We start from the raw sequence: 6,000 nt of genomic DNA on the forward strand, positions 1-6,000 counted from the left end.
ATTGACAACATTGTCACATACAAAACTACGGTGGCACTCGGGGTGGCAACATATCATTTTACTGTGGCACATGCCGCCTCTGTAGATGCGTCCCTGGCTGTATACTGATGCCTGAAACTACAACACATCACACTGACACACACATTACACTTCTTTGTCTCTGTGCTGGAAACAACACCGCTGACCAAGCGGGTAAATCCACAGACACCACCAGACCTCGTGATGCCGTCACACAATCAGACAATATGATTGTCTGATTCAATATGAAACTCAATGTTTGGGAAGTACCATGTAAACCAGACTGATGTTTATTCCTCTTTATCTCAGAGGGAAACACCGTTTGGTTTATAAACCTCACCTGCAGAGACAAACACGAGCAGAGCGACGCATTTACAGCAGACATTTCCGTGTTTTTGTTTCTGCTGATCTGACTCTTAGTTTGTTCTAAAAGTCTGAGTCTGTTGGTATTTTCAGTTAATACAGAACCCGAGTTAAAACCGACTACATGAGGTTAACTTTGAGGCTTAAATAAAGCTGAAACATTTGTTTTTCAGCCACTCATTCAAACGCCACTGCAGGAGCCATATGAGTTGTTCCTTTTTTTGACTGAGTTGGTTTAAATGGACTCACTGTATTGGTGCGGGGTGTGGGGCGTGTCTCATGGGTGTGGTAGATGATAAATGTGGTTGCACTCACCTGTTCACAGTACCTGATGTTGATGAGCAGAAAGGTAGGGTGAGCATGAGGCAAAACTTTCTGTTGAACGCAGCTTGAAAGATTTAGATGTGTTTTGACTGTAACTTGATGGTTTTTGTATATTTGTCCACAAATTGATGTCATAGGCCAAGTTGTAATTTGGCATAGTAATGAGTGCAGTTATTGGTGAGTTGCAGTTATTTGATTGTGCAGTCTGTGCATTTGTTTAATAGTTAATCCCAGGCACTGATTTGTATATTGGACAGTTGCATGTGGAATAAAAGGAGCAAATGGTACAGAAGTGTATTTTATGTGTTTATTGTTGCGTGTCATCTGTGTCCTCATGTTTAGCCTGCCGCAGGTTCAGTTCTTGAATGATCTCCACAGAACAACACAAACATAACCTCTCTCATCATCAATCATCAGCTACATACTAAAGACCATCACCAGCCAAAGAACTTCAACATGACATCACTGTATATTGTACTATGGAGGAGGTGTTGTGCCCTTAAACAGGGGAAATAGTGAGGAGAGGTGGAGAGAGGTGGAGGTGGAGAGAGCTCTCTCGCAGCTCTCACTCTCACTCATCTGTATTGAGTGAAGGAGGAGGCGCGCGAACCCACCTACTGGAGCCCTGAGGCATTAACAATCGACGCACAATCAGCCCAGGCAAAACTTTCACTACTTATCTCCATAGCTGGACTGGCCATCGGGCATACCGGGCATTTGCCCGGTGGGCCGCTGGCGATTTTTTATTTTTATGGGCCGATGGATTTTTTTTTTATTATTTTTTTTTTAGGAAGGGTATATATAATGAAAGGTGTTGGATTGGCCAATTGGTCATGATCGACTCTGGGCTGGACCAATTACAGCCGAGGAGGCCGAATGCACCCGCCCCCTTGTTTAGCAATCACGTGAGTTTTCGCGCATTGCATGCCGGGAACTCGTGGCGAAACAATTCAAGTACCGCATCAAATGCCAGCATTTGCAGCACCACAAAACGTTCATTCTCCGGTTCCAATGCCTTCTTGTTTTTTCTTTGCCACACAAAAAAGGAATGTACAAAACAAAAGTAGAACAATGCCGGTCCGTACAAAGACAGACTCGACGAAAAGACAAAGAAAAGATACGAGGAAAAAATCAAAGGTGTGAAAGGGTTACCCTTACGAGCACACAGAGTGGACAAAGGACGTTAGCGTGCTGCCCAACTTTCACCACGCTCATATTTATAATTATACGGTTCTTGGAGTGAGTGCATACACTCATGAAGTTTAGTAACTTCAGGTCACTGCAACAAGCCCAGGTACAGTTTACCGACGGATGGGTGCAGGACCTTGAAATGCACCGTGTAGAACGAAAGACCATCGTACGAACAAAGGTAAGTTTACCAGTCTCACAAATCGTCTTCATAAATACACATTCGTTAACCGTTTATTAATAGGACCTTTGAGCTCAACGGTAATTAATTAGTAGTGGAAATAATTTCTGGTTCATTACAGAAATGTAGCAGTGACAATAATACTGTATGCTGTAATCGTACTGGGCAATTAGTGATACAAAACAACTGTTTTATCCTGTGAATAAAAGTATGTTTTTGTCAATGTACCATGGTAATAACAGAAGCGAAACACATGAAAAACATTGAATTCATTCAGGGGCGATTTTAGCACATTTTTGGGGGTGCTGACCCCAAAAATGAATCAAAGCACCCCCAAAGATTTCTTGCTTCTTTGACAATATTTGCTGTTTGTGTGACACACAACTAAAACTATAAAAGGCATACAGTACATAGGTTGAGACGTATAAATAAATAAACAAAAGTATAGATAGTTGCACTTAATGATGAACTACAAATTTACCCTAAATTACTAAAATATCGATATTTTAATATGAGAATCGATTCTACAACATAAATTAATGGTATCGGAGGAATCGATATTTCAGTATTGATCCGCACATCACTTGCTGCCAGAGTGATGGTGGCTGACATGCAGCTGAACGGAGGTGTAAGTGCCTAGCTTAAAACAGGACAAATTAGCTGCATTTAACCTTCTGTTACTCTTCATATAGTTAGGTAAGAGTCAGACCATGTTTCTTTTTAGCTGGAAAAACCTTACACCCAGGTAACCTGCAGTGCTGAAAACGTGTTTTCCAATGATATTTGCTACCCTACAATCCGTCCTACTCTGTAGTAAATTCAGAGACATTTGACCGTCCTGTTGCTCCCATTGTATACAGTATACAGCCTATTTAAAATCTAAAACTTAAAATTGCCCATAGCCTACTGTTGTCGGGCCCTGTATGTGGCATACAGTGTGGCATACATGTGGCATACGGGCATTGCCCGTAGTAAATGGAAGGAGAGAATCTGGTTATTTTGTCATTTGTGCCGATATTAAACCCAGGAGCCACATTCAGGTAAAAGTGTAAGGTACCTGAATTCAGGTAAAATTCAGGTAATCCCACAATTTAGACATTCACATTACCAGTGTTGGTCAAGTTACTTGAAAAAAGTAATCAGTAACTAATTACTGATTACTTTTCCAAAAGAAGTATCCGTTACTTTATACTGATTACTTATTTTCCCCAAAGTAATTAATTATTAGTTATTTTTAAAACACGATTTACAACCTGAAGAGGTGATTAAAGCGATAGAGCTTTCAGCCCAATCTACTTTTCTACATAATCCAATCATACAAAATGTAATCAAATGGAAAAGTCTCTTTTTAACATTGTTTTTCAGTTTTAACTTTTCACTTTATGCATCAAAGCCTAAAAATTTAATTATATGCAACATTCTCTGACTTGAATAAATTGAGTTTAACATTTAAACCTATTTTTCCTGCAGCATTCCAGCAAAAAAATAAAATAATTTTTTGCTGTTTACACTCCCTCTTATCAAATAATGCAAGTAAAAACACAGCAGAACTAAGATAAAGTGTCAAAGACTCAGTGGTCCTGTTGCTCTACTTTTCACCTGTAAAGCAGACGTGCGTAGGTGAAGTTTACCATCTGGTGCAGGTGTGCAAGTGGTCAGTGGAAGGATACGGCAGTGTCTCTGTAGTTTCCCATTCGTGCGTTGCGCCTCGTGCTGCTTGGAAAGTTTTAGGGGTTTTTTCGGCTGTAAAAAGAAGGTTTCTCCCACGCACGCTGGACGTCAACTGTTTTTGTCACTTTATGGAATCAAACTCAAAGTAAGGTCAGTACTTCCACGCTTTAAAACGCTGCAACGCTCATACTCTCTCCCACAATCGATAATGTTGATCCAATCGTTGATCTGCACACAGCGTTGTCATAACGGCGCATCGCTTACGTCACTGTCGTGAGACAGTCCGCAAAAAATCACGGTTTTAGTAACGCAGTATTGCAGCGTTCCTCCGGGAAAGTAACGGTAATGCTAATTACCGTTTTTGCAATAGTAATCCCTTACTTTACTCGTTACTCGAGAAAAGTAATCAGATTTACAGTAAAACGCGTTACAAGAACGCGTTACTGCCCATTCCTGCACATTACTCACACTCTCATAACGACATACATATAGGATCTTAGAGGTGGCACACCTACACGGAATCCAAAAGACCATCCGGTGGTACACCTCACCCTGGCGGGGTTTGCCCACGTCTCAATTTTAAATCCACGTGACATTGAAGGGCTATCAGGAGGACTATGCCGCTACCTGCTGCCTCTGGCAGGTAGCTCCATGCCCTCCTGGATTTTAACTTGCACCTTAGAACAAACAATCAGCCACACACAATATAGCGGCGCGGAGGGAGGTTTGGAGTCTTCACACACCACCGGTTCTCTGGAGAACAGGGGTGTGTGGAGTGGGAGTGGGGGGCAGGAGGAGGAGTTGGTCGTCCGATTGGGGTCTGGAATGTGGGGCCTCCCTGCTGCTGCGGAGTCGGGGCGGTCTGCTCTCCCCACCGCAGGGAAAAGGTAACCACCTAACTGCCGTCTGGGTGCAGTCCCCCCCACCGGGGGCAAGGGTACCTAGACCCGGTTCGTAGAGTACGCTTGGGGAGTGTGATCGTGTATACAGCGTCTTTTTATGTCTGTCTCCACGTTGTTGAGTGTGGAGTAAGTGCATATGAGAGCATGAGGGTGGGAATGGATGTTTGTGTCTGTGTGTGCCTGTATGTCTGTGTCTATATGTCAGGTTGGGTATCAGACGCCACCTCTCTGGGGACATCTCAGGCCCTCCAAGGTTTGGAGGCCTATCTCCCTCCACCACTTCCCCTACCAATGGCGGACTCCCTCAGACATCGGTGCGTTGGTGGTTCTTTGTGTCCGGGCGTGGGCGTCCAGGTACCCGCCGGCTCACTGCTTGGTGGCTGCTTGTTGGGGCCTGGAGCCTGGGGCTCGCTCGGGCCACTTCGGAGGTGGGGTGCCCTCGGCCTCTCGGCCTGGGGCTCAGTCACTCAGGCACGGCTGGCTGCCGGCGGAGCTCACGGGCACCAGACTGGGAAGAGTGAATCTACAATAGGCAAGCAGCTTGGTGTGAAAAAATCAACTGTGGGAGCAATCATCAGAAAATGGAAGACATACAAGACCACTGATAATCTCCCTCGATCTGGGGCTCCACGCAAGATCTCATCCCTCTTCTGACTCTCCTCAAAGCTCTTACAAAGGTCACCATCATAACACACTAGCAACGGCAGGAATCAATTCCGCAGTGCAGACGTGTTCCGCTGCTGAAGCATGTGTCAGCCCGTCTGAGTTTGCAGAGAGCACATGGATGGTCGAGGATTGGGAGAATGTTCTGGCAGATGAAACCAAGTGAATTTCTGGATAAACTCAATCGTCGGTTTGGAGAGAAGAATACTGAGTTGATCCAAGACACCATACTACTGTGAAGCATGGGGTGGAAACATCATGCATGGGCGTTTTCTGCAAGGGACAGGACGACTGATCGTGTTAAGGACAAATAATGGGCCATGTTGTGAGATTGAGCCAAACCCCTTCCCGTGAGACTTTGAAGATGAAACGAGGCTCTCAAATGACAGATCAAAAAACACCGCCTGGCAACAAAGGAGTGGCTCCGTAAAGCTTGAAGTCCTGGTGGCATGCCAGTCTAGAACCCAACCCCAAGAAAATCTGGGCGGGTGAAAGTCCGTTTGCTCGCGACAGCGCCAAACATCACTGCTCTCGAGAAGCATCGCATGGAGGAATGGCAAAATACACTACTGTGTTGCAACCTGTAAAGACCTATAGTAACTTTGACCTCTGTTATTGCCACAAGGTTTTGCAAGTATTGTGTATTTTTTATTGCAATCTATTTTCACCCTGATTTACGAAAAATTTTCA

The sequence above is a fragment of the Astatotilapia calliptera genome, chromosome 3, assembly GCF_900246225.1.
Source record: "Astatotilapia calliptera chromosome 3, fAstCal1.2, whole genome shotgun sequence".
NCBI lineage: Eukaryota > Metazoa > Chordata > Actinopteri > Cichliformes > Cichlidae > Astatotilapia > Astatotilapia calliptera.